Genomic DNA, 18,413 nt, shown 5'->3' on the forward strand with positions numbered 1-18,413 from the left:
AGTAGAGAGAGCAGGAGTGATTTATTTATGTCACGTTTGGCTTTGTATTTTGTTTTTTTTTTGTGGTAATCATAGATTTCTATGAGTTATTTCAAACCTGCAGTCTGGCTTGAAATGAAAAAGTAGGTCAAAGACCCAGCAGGGTGTGGAATTTGCAGTTTATCTTCACAGAGCTCAAACTGTTTCTAAGTACATACTACTAGTTTTGCAATGTATTTCAAGTGCTGAGCTGCTCCAAATCACTATAATGCATTTAATCAGAAATACAAACAAAATATAATGGCATTTCTCATTTAACACTTCTGTGTGGGACTACTGAATTATGACTATGAAAAAATGTGACGCCTGCTGGTTTATAAAAATGACACTATATATACTGTTAGAAGTGCATCAACAATTTATTATTTATTTGAATTTTTACTGGGGTAGAGCACTGTTCAGTTCTGACCAATTTCAGTCTCAGCCTGGGGTCAAAAACTGACCACACAAAAAAACATAAGTATAATAGTCCAGTATAAATAAGTTTAATGTATTTGCACAGTACGAGTATAAAAGTCTAAAACAAATTGAAGGTTCAAGGCTGAGTATTTCACAGCTGATTCGTTAAAGTGCATTTGCAATTATACGACAATAAAATAGTATGATGGTAGAGTAACACTTTCAGTACATAGTAAATCTAATGGATTCGTGTCCAATACATACAAACATTTCAAAACATTTTAGAAATTATAGCAGAATAAATCAGAGATGTGAAAAGCAGCAAAGAATCTTAGTTTAGTTAGAGTGCAGAAGAGTTAAAGTAGACTTAAGTAATGTGACCAGAGGGGTAACAAGTACATTCTGTTTGCTTAACTAAATGTGATGTAAATAGAAAACAGTACCTGGACTAAGTGGACGGGTTTTTAATTTCAGGGGGAGGGACTCCCATAATTTGAGTATGAGAAGTAGCAATGCATGGTCAGGGAAATGTAGCTTGGGGTGTGAGAGTTGTGTTTTAGGGTAGGAGTGGTTCATGTTGCTTAGGCTGTATATGGGGGAGTCTTATTAGTTTTGTGGTTAAAGGAAAGAGAGCACATACATGCAGGAGTTTGAGCAGTTGAGATCCTAAGTTTGCTCTTTGGTTAACTGGGAGGCAGTTTGTCTATTAGTTTTATAGGATGTTCATTTCTTGGATAGCATGCAATACATCTACATATTTTGCTTTGTAGTGTTTAAATAGTAGTGGAATTTTTAGTAGAGACTGTTGATATAATAGAGGTTAATTTGAGTTGATGGAATAGAATTCCTTTCCCTGTTGCAGACATGCTTGAAGTACGAGAGGAAAGGGGATATTTTCTGTACCCTGAAAAGGAAAGGAGGGGGATTATTTTTTTGTATTATCAAGATGCAGGTGGAAGTTTAGTGAGCAGTCTAACCAAGATACTTGAAAGAGGAGACTTGCTGTAAGGGAAGATTTTTGTGGTCAGAGATTGTTAAAGTTTTCTTCAGTCTGCTGAGTTTTTTAGTGCCAAAAGCACAGATTTAGTTTTGGATGTATGTAGAATAAGGTTCTTAGTAGTAAACCCACTCACGGAGGTGATTGAAATCATATTGTTAATTTTGCTCTGAGGTAGTTAGGAAGCATCTGGAATGGTATGGGATCAGGTCACCTGTGTAGAGGAGGAGAGGAAGGTAAGGGACACTGAGCAGAAATTTCTAGATTTATATGGAGAACATAAGGGGGATAAGAATGGATTATTGATCTATTTTTGCTGTCATTTCAATCTTCTAGAGTTGATTATTCAAAACAGCAGCAAATATGTCTGATGAACTTTATTTTATCAATATAAAGTTCACATCTTGCCTCAATTGCTTTGGTTTACTTCATACCTTCAGTAGCTGTGAAATTTAGAAAAAAATGAAAACAATGAAGCCACAAATTAAACTAAAAAAACTGGACATAAGGTCCAATATAATGAAGCGTAATGTATTTGCACAGTAGGAGTATAAAACCCTGAAACAAACTGAAGGTTGTGAGGTTGGGTCTTTCACAGTTTATCTGTTAAAGGTGCATTTGCTGTTATATGACCAACTAATATTGACTTATTTACATATAAATGGTATGTTTCAAGAATGTTGTAAACTGATAGGAAATGGCAATAAGAAAGAAGGCAAGAAAGAACAAAAGAAAGAAAAAGGAATATTGAATATGGAATATAATCAGATAGGAATGCATTTGAGCATAACTGGACATCCGAGACCTTTCTCATACTGATGATGAGGTTGGTTACATATAAAGCAGAATACATCAAAGTAAAAAAATCTACTCACCCAAGGTACTATATAAACCACACAGATGTCATGATTTAATGGTCTAAAAGAATACGTTTGTTTTGTCGTTGAGCTTGGTCTTCCTAGTGGTAAAACAACATCAGCAAAATGGGAAAAGCCAGATCTGTCACTGATGGAATAAACATTTGAAGAAGCACGCCTTATCAACTAAACCACTTTTGATTACTCACTGTTTATTAAGCTATCCAATGCACCATAAACTGAGAAAGTGTATCCAACAGCCAGAGTGAACCACATTTGCAAGTTGTTTCACCATTAACATTCAGTAATCTCTTTTTCCCCCAACTGCTATACAGTCGTTTCACCATTCACATTGAATAACCTCTTTTCCCAGTCTGCTATACAGTCGTTTCACCATTCACATTGAGTAACCTTTTCCCAGTCTGCTATACAAAGTCGTTTCACCATTCACATTGAGTAACCTCTTTTCCCAGTCTGCTATACAAAGCCGTTTCCCCATTCACATTGAGTAACCTTTTCCCTGTCTGCTATACAAAGTCGTTTCCCCATTCACATTGAGTAACCTTTTCCCCGTCTGCTATACAAAGTCGTTTCACCATTCACATTGAGTAACCTTTTCCCAGTCTGCTATACAAAGTCGTTTCACCATTCACATTGAGTAACATCTTTTCCCCATCTGCTATATAAAGTCGTTTCACCATTCACATTGTACAGCAGACAGGGAAAAGAGGTTACTCAAAGTCGTTTCACCACTCACATCGAGTAATCTCTTTTCCCTGTCTGCTATACAGTCATTTCACCATTCACATTGAGTAACCTCTCTTCCCCGTCTGCTATACAAAGTCGTTTCACCATTCACATAGAGTAACCTCTCTTCCCCGTCTGCTATACAAAGTCATTTCACCATTCACATAGAGTAACCTGTCTACCCCGTCTGCTATACATGGGGCACATCCTTGTGCCTTAATACAGGCTAGTTCCTGCTTCCACTGCACACTTAGTAAGTGCCGAGTACCTTGCCTTTCAGTGCATGCATTTTTCAAAACTGATAATTCATTGACACTTAAAACCTTGCACATCTTACTAAAAGTGACTGGTGGGGTGCAAGTATTGTTACTCTAAGATATAGAGACAAGGAGATGATTATACTAAATGGAGAGCACGGTTGGTGCAGCTTTGAAGGAGATGGAGCTTTTACAAAAAAAATTCTTTCAGCACAAGCAGTCTAGCTTTTAATAAATATAATTTTCCTCAGTTTTTTTTTTTGGCACTGAAACTTAGCTATGGCAGTATGATTTTTACTCTTTCAGAACTCTGTATATTATAGCTACCTATTTTGTATCTACTGTAGCAACAATCATTTTCAAAAAGCATAGTATTACAACAAATCCCATAGTGCAGAGAGATAAAGCCTGACTGTACCCCATATGACCTACATTCAAATAGCTGCACAAGCAATAGTGGGACCAGGAGGGGGTGAGCACCTGATACCAGCTCACCCACTGGGGGGGTGCAGCTTGGCTGGCTGCACTGACAACACTAAGGACTGCAGGTGTATTACTCACAGTAAAAGAGCTGGTACACTCCTGGTACATTGCAAAAAAATAAAGCATAGCATTCATTTCATAAATGGTAAAATAATGAAGCAAATAGCAGAGATGAAAAAAATGCAAGCAAGAATATCAGTATGTAAATGTTTACTACCAAACCTGCACATAAACTGTGAAATTACCTAGTGAAAGAGACAGAAGGAGAAAGAGCTAGAGAGAGACAGACAGCGATAATGCTCATCAATGTAGGTTTAATCAGACTAATAAGAATTTAACAAAAAAAATATATATATTATTGAGATTCTGGGTCTTTATTTGCTAGGCCATACACAAACAGTAAGAAACAAATATTTACTCTGGCCCAAGAACATACTAATAATGACAGACTGAGATACAAATAAGTTGTAGCAGAAGAAATACAAACTGTAGTAAGCAACATTTCCTTAGCCATTTATTGAATTAAGGCACTTGATAAATTAATATAGGACAGTAATGATGTATTCAGTGATTCGGGACTATGATCACAGCAGTGTTACTAAAATGTGCGTTTGTGATATGTATGTCACGTGGGTGAGTATTCATGGTCAAAATATGAAGTTCCTAACTTGCTTTGAGCTGATGCAACGAATCATTCCTCCAGCTGACCGGATTAATGAAATATTTTATTTGGTTTATGATGTACAGTTAGGGATATGTGAACACTCATACATTCTGCCTCTAGAAGTGAACTGGTTACCAGATAAATGCTTGACTTTAAAATGAGGAATGCCAAGTAGGAAACTTATCAAGCATCAGTATTTTCTGGTGTTAGACAAGACTATTGCATACTGTTACTAAATGACCAAATATTTTTTCTGAGTAGAAAGTTACTTCAAAGAATTATTAACTTTAAGTTAATACATACATATATTTGTCATCTATCTACTTATCTATTTACCTATCTATTTTGAGCTATATTAGGTGTACTTAATTAAAAGAGATTCTTTAGAAAGGGTGCAATAAATAATTTACCTGTGTGTTTTTCTACAACTCCCAGTAATTTTCAGTCTTGAGTGGTTTTAACTCGTTTAACTATTTTCAGATCTACACTGTGATATCACTGACATTTGGAATAAAGGTTGGGGTGAGTCTGTGCTTGCAAAGAAAGAAATTAATATCAGATATAGCTCAATTTCCATTTCTGTAACTTGCTTAGATAACCATTTTTAAAGTTATTAGACAGATGGCTACTGGAAAATCAATCACTTTTGTTTAACTTACATCATAGAAGGGTTTTTCAAACAATATTTTTGGGCCTCTTGTTTTCCAGTGACAGAGAGGATACCTAAAGTGAGTTAAGAAGCCAGAAATGCAGAGTACTGAATACTATGTAGTATTAATGCTGCAGCATTTCTCCGGTTCGATCCTCAGCTGGGGTGCCTTCTGTGCACAGTCTGCATGTCCTCCCTGTGGTCGTGTGGGTTTCCTCCAGGTGCTCCGGTTTCCTCCCATATCTCAAAGACATGCTGTAGGTGGACTGGATACTCTAAATTGGCCCTAGGTGCGAGTGTGTGTATGTGTCTTCTGTGGAAGGTTGGGTGCTGGGGCTGGTTAACTAGAAACCATAAAACTCCACTGCCAATCATGAGCAGACAGGTGCTCCACTGTGGTGACCCCTAACCGGGAAAAAGCCGAAAGAAGAAGATTAATGCTGCAGCATAACTATGCTTCAGATTATAAGGCGGTATCTTTTGTTTCAAATACTGACAATAGTATTGTTCACACTTTTCCTAGCAACTAACATCAGTACTCAAACTCACAGCTCTCTTCATATATTCTTAGACACTCAATCTACACTTTGTTACTACTCCATCCATCTGTTTTTCTGAAAACCCGCTTTATCCTTTATGGAGTTGCAAGGTGCTTTAGCACATCGACAGCCAATGGGCACAAGGCTACAAAGCTCATGTTTTGGATAACTGGAATACAAAAGGCAACAAATCGCACAAAGGTGCTCTAGACATCAGTTTTTCTCATCAACCCAGGAAAAAGTGAAGATGGACTTCAGGAGGTAAAATAAATGCCCTGAACTAGCCCTTTCTGCTTCTCACCATGATTTCCTAGCTTCTATTGAATATAGTGATTGTAATAATACCCCTAACGTAGGACAGGGATCCTGAGCCTATCAATGAATTAATCAAAAATGGCAGTCAATTCACCTCCACTGCAAAAGTAAAGTATAGCACCAGCACACACAAATCCTTTATAAGACTCATTATAAATGTCCGCTTTTGTCCTTGCTACATAATTAAGCAAAATGGACTTCACTAGAACATAAGCCTGCCCACTCACCATTACCATATAAATTACCTCTAAATCACATGATCAAAACACAAGTAATTGATTCCAAGCATCCAAAAATGTCTGAAATAAACTATTTATATTTTATAATACAAAATATATCAGTTTTTACCAAATGTTTGTTTGCAAAAATGATTGTTTTTAAAATTGTGTATAAATTATATAAATGTATATATGTCTCAATAGTTTTGTAAATATTATATACACACACACCTTTGATAACTGTTCCATGACATGTTCTCATATACCTCTAAATTGTCAGCTCTTAATTTCAAAATAAATGCTTTTGATGGATTCATGTTCATTGATTCCAGGGGGGGGGGGGGGTAGATTGGCCTTTAATCTGAACTGACAAAAACTCTCTGAACTCTATTTTTGTCTTCCATTGCCCACCCCTGGTATATTATATTTTTTTTTTTTTTTTTTTTTTTTTTTTAACTATTTCCAGGATGACAAAAAAAAAAAAACAACAGGACAAGCCATATGCTAATGAATGTTTATAAAGAGTGTTATTGGGGTTCTTTTTCTGTGTCATATAAATATTCATAAATCCTTTTACTCGGACTCTATTTTTAACCAACTTAATAAGCCTGTCATTTACTGCAAATTGCAATATAAGCCAACTCAATTGATTTATAACTGCCATTATGTCTTAATTGCAGTGGCTTATCCTGATTTTTACCCTGTATACAAGTCTCATTCTAAAATATATCAGCACTGATTGCATCTTCCATACTTCATTGTTCCTACCTTTTTATGATTTGTGAAAATGCTAATGCTTTTTATCCTCTTAACATTCTGACCTCAGTTATACACAAACAGAGATCTCTCCCCTACATGTTGCAAAAAAAATTCATCACTTTGAAAAATTGTTAATAATATCCTTCATTAACCTGGAGTTATTATAATACAACAAAATCATAGTGGTTGCATAACATTTTTATCACTGTATATGACTTATCTTTCCACTCCAACCCTTTACCCATCAAAGGGGGGTAATTTTGTCTTCCTAGCTGCAGTGACTTTTTCACTGATATCAATGACAAATTCTTTTGGATAACCCCTTTCAAAAAATATCAATAAGTAGTCCCTTTCCTGTAGAAAAAGAGATCACTTGAAGTTATTCTTGAAACCCAGAGTTACTGACCCTTGACCAAACTTTTTTTTTTTTTTTAGGGGAAATAGGGTGAAAAATGCAGACATGAAGGCAGGAATTAGAGACTGTAGATTCCCTAAAGTTCTTTGTAATAAATTTGTTTTCTTTTAAAATAGTGACAGGAAAGTAGTCCATGTTCTTAGTATTATGCTAGTCTATAAATGTTAGAAAATCTGTCATAGTATTAATATAGACAATACATTCATTAACCTTATCTGTAGTATCTTTCTAAAGTAGATCTAAAAAACTACAGTAATAGTTCTAGCAATTGAAACCAACAGAAAAGGGGAAATATAACTCCAGACCAGCAACAAATGAATAAAAAAGGTGTAGCTGGAAAACACTCTCCACAAGCCATGATAAAATAGCTCTTTATTCCATGGAAACACTCAAAACACACAAATATTAACGCCGACTATTTCAAATACGTTTTCGTCCACCAAGACTTCATTAGATACCATCATTCACTTAATAAAAGTCCTGAAAGGGTTGATATCCACAGGCGCCCCAAAGGGATTAGGGTCATAACCTGACATGATGGCAAGTCTCCTGGCAGTGGTGAGCAAAACAAGTACACAAAACCTTAAACTGGGTCACGAAGTACCAGTCGCAAAATACTTGTTTACCACGTGACTTAATGCATCTGCATATCTTGGCTGCATCATAACCAGGAAGCTTGTCAGCTGAAGGACTGGTGCTTTGTGAAGTCTTACCAAGTTTAAGGTTTTGTGTACTTGTTTTGCTCGCCACTGCCAGGAGACTTGCAATTATGTCAGGTTATGACCCTAATCCCTTTGCGGCACCTGTGGATATCAACCCCTTTCAGGACTTGTATTAAGTGAACGATGGTATCTGATGAAGCCTTGGTGGATGAAAACATATTTGAAATCATAAGCGTTAATGTGTGCGTTTCCACGGAATAAAGAGCTATTTTATCGTGACTTTTGTAGTGTGTTTTCCAGCAACAACTTTTTTGTTCAGTTCTAGCAATTGACATACTCAGAACCAGACATGAAATGTTTCTCCCATTTCCACATAACCATGTTTGCATATATATGGAAGCGCAAGCTGTCCCCATTGCAACCCCTTTTCAACTGCTTGTAAAATTCCCCCTCTAAATAAATGGAATTTGAAAAAATATAAAATCTTTTATACTTGTTATATCTGAGGAACCTAAATAATTGCTGTAAATCAGGGCTTCATTAAACTTGGTCAACCCCTTAACCTGGAGTATTCTTCAAAATAATTCTATTACATTAGTTGTTAAAAAGTAAGTTGTCATTCCATGACTCTCTCCTAAACAGTCCCAAAAGGTCCCAAACATCCTTCAATAAATATACATTGTTGTCATAGAAAGGTTTAAAAAATCTTAGAACAAACACTGGTAATGGATAAGTTTTCCATCCTTCTCCAGCAATAACTGGTTGAAAAGGGGGGGGGGTGACATTCTTATGAACTTTTGGGGTGCCAAATATAGTGAATTGTTGATGGCTGGAAAGTCTACTCTCAAGGGCTAGCAAATGTGATTCCCAAGATAAAGAACTTCATTGTTAATCTATCTTGTCGCAGACATTTTTTTCTGCATGACAATAAACAGACCTTACTCAAGTTAAAGTTTACTAAATTTAATACAGCCAGGTAATTGTTATGGCTGGAATAAATGACAAAGAAACTCATTGAAATCAATACTGAGCACTACAATGTGTAATATAATTTATTAATAACAAACACCTCTCACTTGGCATTGTGGACATACCTTCTACCATTTAATATCCATACATAATAATTGGTTCAGCCAGTATCTTTACTCCGAAATCTTTTCTTGCATTATGTTTTAAGAGAAAATGATTGGATATGTTAACTATCATATACAGGGCTTGCTATCACTTAAAAAAAAAAATTACCAGCACTTATCTGCTTGTCCAGCACTAAATACCATTCTACATAACTATGTTCTCAATTGGTCATTATGATTCAATGACCAAAAACTCATCTCTTTCCACAAGCCTATCAGAGCTGCTGGGCATGGCCTGTACTCGTACCACTAATGCCTGGAATGCTTTACCTGTATCCATCAGGTCAATACACTCCCTTTTTCCAATCCTTTAAAACCATTCTGAAAGACTTCCTAGCCAAAATCCGTCTTTTTTTTGCTCAGCTCCAGGATAAACTACATCCCCATATATATATATATATATATATATATATATATACAAACAAGTAAGTCATTCCTACCTTACACCTCCTTACTCTCCCTTCTTTTCTCACTTCAGTTTCTCTACCCTCTCTTCCTAAATATGCCATAAATGCCATAACACTGTTCTTGTTTTTATCTCACTTCATATTGCAATCCCTGTTTGTAACAAACTAGCTTACATTTAATTTCTCAATAAACTGGCTAAAATTTATGTAAATATTAAATCAGTCATCTAAGCTGTTATCTACTTTTAAACATTATTTTCTCATTTTGTTTAATTTAGTATAATTATTTAAACTGTAGATGTTTATGTATTGTCATTGAATACTGTAAAATTGTTCTTTAAATGTTTTTGTAATATTTTGGAGCTTTTCTCCCCTAGGCCTCTGCTGAAAATGGAAACCTATCCAGCCAGACTTTCCTAGTAATTAAATGGCAATAAATAAATACATACATACATAAAATAATTGACTTATATTAGTGGAGACAATATTTTTTTCCGAAATATTTTTTTCTTTAAGACAAGATTACAATAAAAGATGAACTTTAATACAAAATACAGTGTGTAAATAAGATTGAACATAGTTTTAAAGAACTAGTACAATTTCAACTATTTACAATATATACAAAAGCCTGAGAATCAAAATAAGAACTGAAAAACTATCCTAACAGTTAAAAAAAAAATAGATGTAGAAGTCAGCTCAATAAGGGCCAAAACCCTTTGTCCAAGGATTATTCTTTAATTTCCTTCACTCAGATTTCTTTAATTGCAACTTCCTTTAGAAGAGTAAGAAAGTCTTCAAATGTCATTTCTGAGGAACCTTTCCAGTTCCTAGTAATCATTTTTCTGATCACAGCAAGTATAGTCCAAGTTAAATAAGGAAAGTCTTTTTTTGTATATCAATCCCTAGACCATTAAAGAGAACCATTTATTTTGTTAAAATAAACATATCACTCCATAATGCTTTATAAAAGTCTTGTATTTTTATCCAAAAATTCTGAACCATGTGGCATTCATAAAACATATGTGACCAATTTGCTTTAATTTATTACATCTCCAACAATTGTCTTTTGTTATTTTAGCAAATCTAGCAGGACAATATTATACTGGATGCAGAGAATTAATAATGCTGATGGCTTGGAATAGACTAGAGAGGGAACTAAAACCATGAGTTTGGTATCTGAAACAGCAGAAAAAACAGCGAGGTCAGTCTTGTGGTATGCAGTATCTCTTCTCACCAGTATATGTCATTCCTGAAAAGGCGATAATCATAACATCTACTAATGCAGAATAAATGCACCACCACTGCTGCAATGCAGACTAGCATAAAGAGCTGTACATCACAAATAATGTTTAGTTCCAGTACATCATTTTGCTTTCTGGCTTGTGGATATTGAAGTCAGAGAACAGGAGACCCCTGAGCAGATTAGATAGATTCCTTGGCTGGGAGGTGGTGGAAGAAATTATCAGATTCACTACTTCCCTCAAACAACAAACACCAAAAGGGGAAAGGATACATTTAGTCCAGAAACATTCTCTCATTTTATTAGGTTGATGTTAACTGCCAGTAATGCATAGTTTTAGCAAGTGAGAAGATTTATTACCAAGTCAGAAAATCTAAACTATGACTGATATAGTATGTCTCTGTCCTCTGTACCGAAGCTATGAGAAGATGAGTGTTGTGTTTAACTTACAATACAAATACTTATCAAAATTATGAATAAATATATCACATGCTAGAACAAAGTTCCTTCATGGTTTGATGGGTATGCATGCACAGATGCTCAAAATTGTACACACACACAAGTACTGCATGCTTCACTTCATCTTAACCTAACTAAACTAACAACTGCAAGAAAATATCTGCTGAAGAGGCAAGTTACTTAGCACTCTATAACCAGAAGAGTTATTTTTGTCTCCTGCACATAACTAGACTGCAAGATAATACGGTACTATAATATACATTTTGGTACCTAAATGGTATTCCTTCTGGAAACAGTCTATGTCCTCCCTATGCCTGGATAGATTTTTCTGTGGACACTCTGCTTTCCCTCCACATCCCAAACTCATCCTGTAGATGAACTTACATTCCCCCAAATTATTGTCCAAAGGTATGTGTGCATACATGTTTCTGTTTGTTTGTGCTCCCTATGATTGCTAGCATATCAACCAGGATTTGTTCACTGCCTTATGCCCAGTGAATGTCAGGATGGACTCTGGGTCCCTGTGACTCAGAACAAGTATCTGAGAATGAATAAATGAATGAATGAGTGAATTTTCAGTCAGAGGCACAATAGCCAGGTATATTTAAATAAGTATTCGTTAATGACAAACAGCTTGGACCACTGGTCTGTGTAGATCTATTTGAAGAATGTTCCATGAACACAGAATACTCCATTACGAGTCATGCATGTAGATCTTGAGATGTGTAGGTTCATAGGTTGGTACTAGGCTATCAGCCCTAGGGCCTATATAAGCCTAGCCATAACAATTCCCTGGCTATTTCTTCCCACATTATTTACTTTCCTGGACCCCTGTCTAGCAGGGCGACTGACGTGATCCCTGGGGTGAATTTCCTTTCTCCCATCCAGTCGTCAAGGTTCCTTTTGAAGAGGTCCAAAGAGGCACTCTGCTTGACATGTATGGGCAATCTATTCCAGAGTCTGGGGAGTCTCTGGGTCAGGAACCTATCCCTCCAGCATGTTTTGTTTATTGTGATGACAAGGTTTAGATCCCTGGAGCGTGTAGCTCTGAGGGATTGGGATCCAACAGCTCTGGGTTTGACATGGCCTTGTATGTTAAGCAGAGATCGCCTCTGAGTAGACGATATGCGACAGAGTATAGCTGGAGTTTTTTAAGGCGGTCAGCGTAGGGCATCTGCTTTAGGCCTGTGATTCTTTTAGTGAGGTATTTCTGAGGCCTTTCCAGTTGTTGCAGATGTCTTGAGAGGTACATACCAAATGGGGCGTTGTATTCTATAATGGGTCTAATGAGGGATGAGTACAGTGGGACAATGACCTCCTTTTTTCTGGATGAAAAGCCCTTTGTGATGAGGTGTGCCACATAGAAGGATTTCCTGACTGTTGTGGCGATGTGGTTATCGAACGTGAGACCACTGTCCACCTGTGTCCCTAAGTCTCTTATCACACTTTCTGTGTTTAGTGTACTGCCACCTATATGGTAATTCATGGATACATGTTTTTCCCAAAGGGGATAACAATACATTTCTTGGCATTGAGCTTGAGCCCATGGCTCTGGCACCAAGCATCTGTTTCTGTAAGGCCCTTTTGTAGAGTATCCACATCATTTGGGGATTCAATAATGGCTCCCAGTTTGCAGTCATCTGCAAACTTTGTTAGCCAGAGTCCCTTAGTGTTGACCTGTACTTCAGAGAAGTAGATGCCAAACAAGAGCGGCCCCAGGACTGAACCCTGAGGTACTCCACTTGTCACTTGTCTGGAGCTGGATTTGGAGTCAGCTACTTTTATAGTGTGGGTTCTGTCAGTAAGCCATTTAGCAACCCATTGGGTGACATAGGGATTAATGCCCAACTTAGTAAGTTTATCTATGATTCCAGAGTGGGGGATGGTGTCAAAGGCCTTGGCAAGGTCTAGATAGGCTGTGTGGACCACCTTGTTGTCTTGATACCACTCAATCTTGAAGCATGGTCGCACCTCACAAGTAATGGAGGACTGCGCCATCCTCCCTTCCTTTTCATGATATGGCTCCAAACATTCAGCTTTTTTGGCAAAAAATATGATTTAGTCGTTTAGCCAGCTGTAGCCAGTGAGATAGTCATCTGTTAGGTCTCTGGCTCCATTCGCTCATGGTAGACGTATGAATTTGTATTGCAAAATCCATTACTTTTATTGGGTGTGTGGCACAGAGAGATGGGACAATTGTTGCAAATGTGAGACACATGAGTAGCATACTCAGGTCATCCACAGTGCAGGGCATGCAAATAGCAGCTTACATACTTCACCTATATTGGTGCCTTTGCACAATGTTTGGGGGGGGGGGGGTTATTGGTCGGCCAAAATAGAAAAACTCCTCTACCATTAAGATTGCACCATACCAGAGCATGTCTGCTGTATATCTCCTCAAGCTCCATTTTTAAGTTAAAGACACTGGGATATAGCACACAGGGGACAGAAGAGGACACCAAAAACAGATACAAAAAAAAAAACAGCAGCTTTGGATACTAATGTTTGAAATTTGGAACCATATATTTGGAGGCATGAAATGAGATTTTACCTTTGTTAATAGTAGTTTGTGAAATCTCCTTACTGCTTTAGTCAGCTATTCTATTGACTTCCACTTGGCTTCACCAAGTCCCACCAAAGGTAATGGCAATTATGTAATCTCCTGCCCTTCAGAATGTGAGACACCTTGTCTGTTTAGTGTGACTGCTTATGGTTCATTCCCCTTGTGGAAAAAATCTTTAAGATTGCTACATTAACTCCTTAGCAGTAAAAAAAAAAAAAACATGCAAGTGGATAGAATATAGTAGTGTTACATTTCATAAAACTAAAATCTTCATGAGTAATTGAAGACCAAGCCCATTTTGAACTTTTGTTGGCACTTGGTATGTGACACTTTATAGAATATGGGCAGTCTTTCCACACATTCTGCCATCAAGTGAAGAGAAATGCATTGTTTTGGCAAAAAGGACTTATTTATTTTACTGACATTTGTTAACCGTATTAGTCCAACTGAGCCAAGGGCCCATTTTCAGTGGAGACCCGAGGAGAAAAGCTCCAGAAATAATACAATTATGATATTTACAAAATATTAAAGTAAGGTCACAGAAATATAGCACAGCTCAAAAAAATTGTACACAGCAGTAAAATGCATAGGCAAAATAACAGTTAACTACAATTTCCAAAATTTGAGAACAGTATATAGCACAGGCCAAACAATTAAAAGGTTTAGAGAATATTAGACTAAGGAGTACAGAATGAATGCAGTTTGCTAGGAGTACAGAATGAATACAGTTTAACAATTAAAAGGTTTAGAGAATATTACACTAAGGAGTACAGTAGGAATACAGTTTGCTAGGAGTGCAGCATGAATACAGTTTGCTAGGAGTGCAGCATGAATACAGTTTGCTAGGAGTACAGTATGAATACAGTTCACTAGGAGTACAGTATGAATACAGTTCGCTAGGATTACAGTATGAATACAGTTCGCTAGGAGTACAGTATGAATACAGTTCGCTAGGAGTACAGTATGAATACAGTTTGCTAGGAGTACAGTATGAATACAGTTTGCTAGTACAGTATGAATACAGTTTGCTAGTACAGTATGAATACAGTTTGCTAGGAGTACAGTAGGAATACAGTTTGCTAAAAGCTTGCAAGTGGTCGAGTGAAAGCACTTGGAAGATATTGTGGATTTTTACTTTGCCTAGTTATATTAAAGGAGCTCATTGGAGATCTAGCAGCTGTTTGATTTCTTCATCGGCTTATTTTGAAAGCCTTTGTTTACGTGCTTCCGGGTCCTGTGGTGCCAAGTGGTTTTCATTCTTGGTTTGATTTTGCTCCTAGTTTTGGTGTTTTTTAGAGTCAAGAATGCAGTGACTAAGCAGAGAGGTTGTGACTAGAAATGAAAAGTAGTTAGTGAGGCAGGGAAGGGGGGAGTAGTGAGATGTAAGGGAGGAGAGATAGGTGGGAGTGCTTATAGGAGTGAAGCAGGTATTAGATTACTTAGAGTGACTGGTTGGATAGGAGGAAGGGATGTGGAGTGTCAAAGTGTACATGCAAAGAAAGCGGGAATGGGAGCAGAGAGAGTCAGGAGCAGAAGATCCCTATGCTTAAAAAAAAGACTTGCATTTAAGTTTATCAGTGAGTAGTACAGTGAATAAAATGGAGAGACTAGGTGAGTAAGGACAGATGTTGATAATGTATGGCGTGAACCCTTGGTTTAGAAATGAGAAGAGACAGGTAGCAAAGTCTTGGCCTTTAGCACACTTTCCTGAAGTTAGTTAGGTGCCAAAGCAATACAGAGACTAGGGAGAGAGATGCATACCCAGTGGGGGTGGGGGTTAGTGAGCCGAGAAATAACTGTGCATGCCACCACAGCTTAGTTTTTTTTTTTTTGCAATTTAAAAGTGCTTTTAATACTAGGTGAAGAAGAAGAAACTTCGACACGTACATAAAGCTTGGGAGTAAACCAAGAAAAACACCACCACGTCCTTGGCTAGACAGCAATCCTTGCATCACTTTCAGGGTCAGTAGACAGAATGTCAGCCAGGTATATTCATGGGGAGGGGGTAAGACAGAGGTCACTTTTCCATGTAGTGGACTACTGTAAAATAGAGATGCAATGAAAATAAGATAGTGAGGTTAGGGTGGTAAAAAAAATATTAAATCTCTAGAAGAGAAAGCAATTAAAGGAGGGGCAGTGAATATTCGGGGCAAGCAGAAAGAGTGAAATTGAGGGTAAAGGACTGAGAGACAGAGAGAGAGAACAACAAAGTGTGTGAAAGTTGCAGGCTGGGAGGTGAGAAAGAGAAAAGGTAGAAGGCCTGGAGAGAGAACGCTAGGATTTGCAGTGAGCAATAGAAAGGAAAGACAAGACTAATGAGGTTTGAGGCGCTAGAAAGGAGAGTAGCTTAGTTTATAACACAGATATGGAGAAAGGGGCCTTTAACTAGTTACTGGGAGATGGGAAAAACACAGGTAATAGAAGAATGATCAAGGGAAGCATGCATTTACTTCAATATTTGGAGTATGGAAGAGAACACAAAACATAGTAAGGTCAAGGGATGCTGAGCCAAGCTGAAATAAGCAGAAGCTGCAGTTACGAATACCCAAATATTACATGCAGAAATTCTGCAGTATCAACAGATTATGCCTTCTAATTGTACATTAACAGTAAACAAGAAAGCAAAACACTGATTTGAAGAAAGGGGCTTTTAAGTAGGCACTGGGAGGGGAGAAAGCACACAGGTAAAAGTAGAAAGGTCAAGGGAAGCAAGCATTTACTGTAAAATTTGGAGTAAGCAAAAGGAAGAGAATACAGAACATAGCAAGGTCAAGGGATACTAGTGTTTAGTCAAGCTGGAATAAGTAAAAGGAAGAGAGAATACAGAACATAGCAAGGTCAAGGGATACTAGTGTTTAGTCAAGCTGGAATAAGTAAAAGGAAGAGAGAATACAGAACATAGCAAGGTCAAGGGATACTAGTGTTTAATCAAGCTGGAATAAGTAAAAGGAAGAGAGAATGCAGTTGCCGATACCCAATTACTATATATAAAATGTCTACAATATAAACAGCTTATGCCTGCCAGTTGTACAGCCAAACAATAAACAAGCATGCAGCAGTTAATAAAACAGACAAGATGTCAGCATTTTTCAGCAGTTAATACACAGTGCTAGGTTTCAGCATAAATCAAATGAAATCAAGCAGATTAGTGACTGTACTATCTAACAAACAAGTCAAGTGGGTAGCTTCTCTGAGGGTCTACACACTGGCAGAGTATAATACAAGTGCCTGGAAGTCCATTTCATTTATGTAAAAGACAAACGCAAACAGGACAGTAAGTGCAGCGAAGGCACAAGAACTAAGATAAGCTCTTCTCTAAGCTTTCCTACTTATAACTTGTGTATATGATGGCTCAGTAGGAGATAGCTGAACAAGACAATTCAATGCAATGACTTACGTGGCCAGCACTCAGTTTCTCGGAGGGCCAGGGGCTTTGTTGGGACCAGAGAAAGTTTAAAAGAAGGCACCAAAGAATTTCAGAGTACTAAGTAAACTGTGGTGAGAAACTCGGGGAGGGGTCAGAAGGGACTGGTGAGTAGAGAGAGGGGGGAGGGGAAGCAAGTGTTAGAGAAAAGTTTAAAGGGGCAGAGGAACAGGAAACAAGTATTAGAAAAAAAAGTTTAAAGGGGCAGGGGGGGAGCAAATGTTAGAAAAAATAGTTGAAAGGAAAGGGGATAATAAAGTGATGACGTTTTACATTGAAAAAAGGTGGGGAAAAGAGTGTGGGTGTACAAAGAATGAGAGATTTATATAAAGCAGGGGCAGAGCCAGGAGCAGAAGGTCCCTATGCATAAAAAAAAAACTATCAATGGGGCTTGCACTTAAGTTTATAAGTGAGAACAGTATTTAGAGTGAGGAGACCAGGTGAGTAAAGACAAATGTTGACAATGTATAAAGTGAAGCCTTGGTTTAGAAAAGAGAGGAGACAGGCAGGAAAGTCTTAGCCTTTAGCACACTTTCCCGAAGTGAGTTAGGTGCCAAAGTGATACAGAGACTAGGGAGAGAGATGCATACCCAGTTGGGTGGGGGAGGTGGTTAGTGAGCTGAGAAATATGTGTGCACGCCACAGCCTAGAATAATTTGCAAAAAAAAGAAAAAATGCTTTTAACACCAGGTGAGGAAGAAGCAACTGGGACATGTACATAAAGCTTGTGGTGGTGTTTTTCTTTTGTTTTTGTTGGTTTCTTCCTGTCCTTGGCTAGACAGCAATCCGTGTATCACATTCAGGGTCAGTAGATAGAATGTCAGCCAGGTATATTCGGGGGGGGGGTAGGATTGTGGTCAGTTTTGGGGGGCTAGGATTGAGGTCAGTTTTCCATGTAGTTGACTAATAAAGCTTGTGATGGTGTTTTTCTTTTGTTTATGTTGGTTTCCTCCCATCCTTGGCAAGACAGCAATACTTGTATCACTTTTAGTAAATAACATGTCAGCCAGGTATATGGGGGGGGGGTAGGATTGAGGTCACTTTTCCATGTAGTTGATTAATAAAGCTTGTGATGGTGTTTTTCTTTTGTTTTAGTTGGTTTCCTCCCATCCTTGGCTAGACAGCAATCCTTGTATCATTTTCAGGGTCAGTAAATAGAATGTCAGCCAGGTATATTCGGCGAGGGG

General features: G+C 37.6%; 1 protein-coding gene across 1 annotated transcript in view; it reads right to left on the bottom strand.

Annotated features, from left to right (window-relative positions):
- The window catches only part of PHF19 (PHD finger protein 19), a 1,075,260-nt gene extending 1,057,928 nt beyond the window's left edge, over positions 1–17,332 (bottom strand). Inside the window, 1 exon segment of the mRNA XM_044058373.1 lies at positions 17,200–17,332. The gene's annotated coding sequence lies outside the window, so the exon portion shown is untranslated.
- Positions 17,333–18,413: the final 1,081 nt, after the last annotated feature.

The sequence above is a fragment of the Protopterus annectens genome, chromosome 16.part0, assembly GCF_019279795.1.
Source record: "Protopterus annectens isolate FY-2018-M chromosome 16.part0, PAN1.0, whole genome shotgun sequence".
NCBI lineage: Eukaryota > Metazoa > Chordata > Ceratodontiformes > Protopteridae > Protopterus > Protopterus annectens.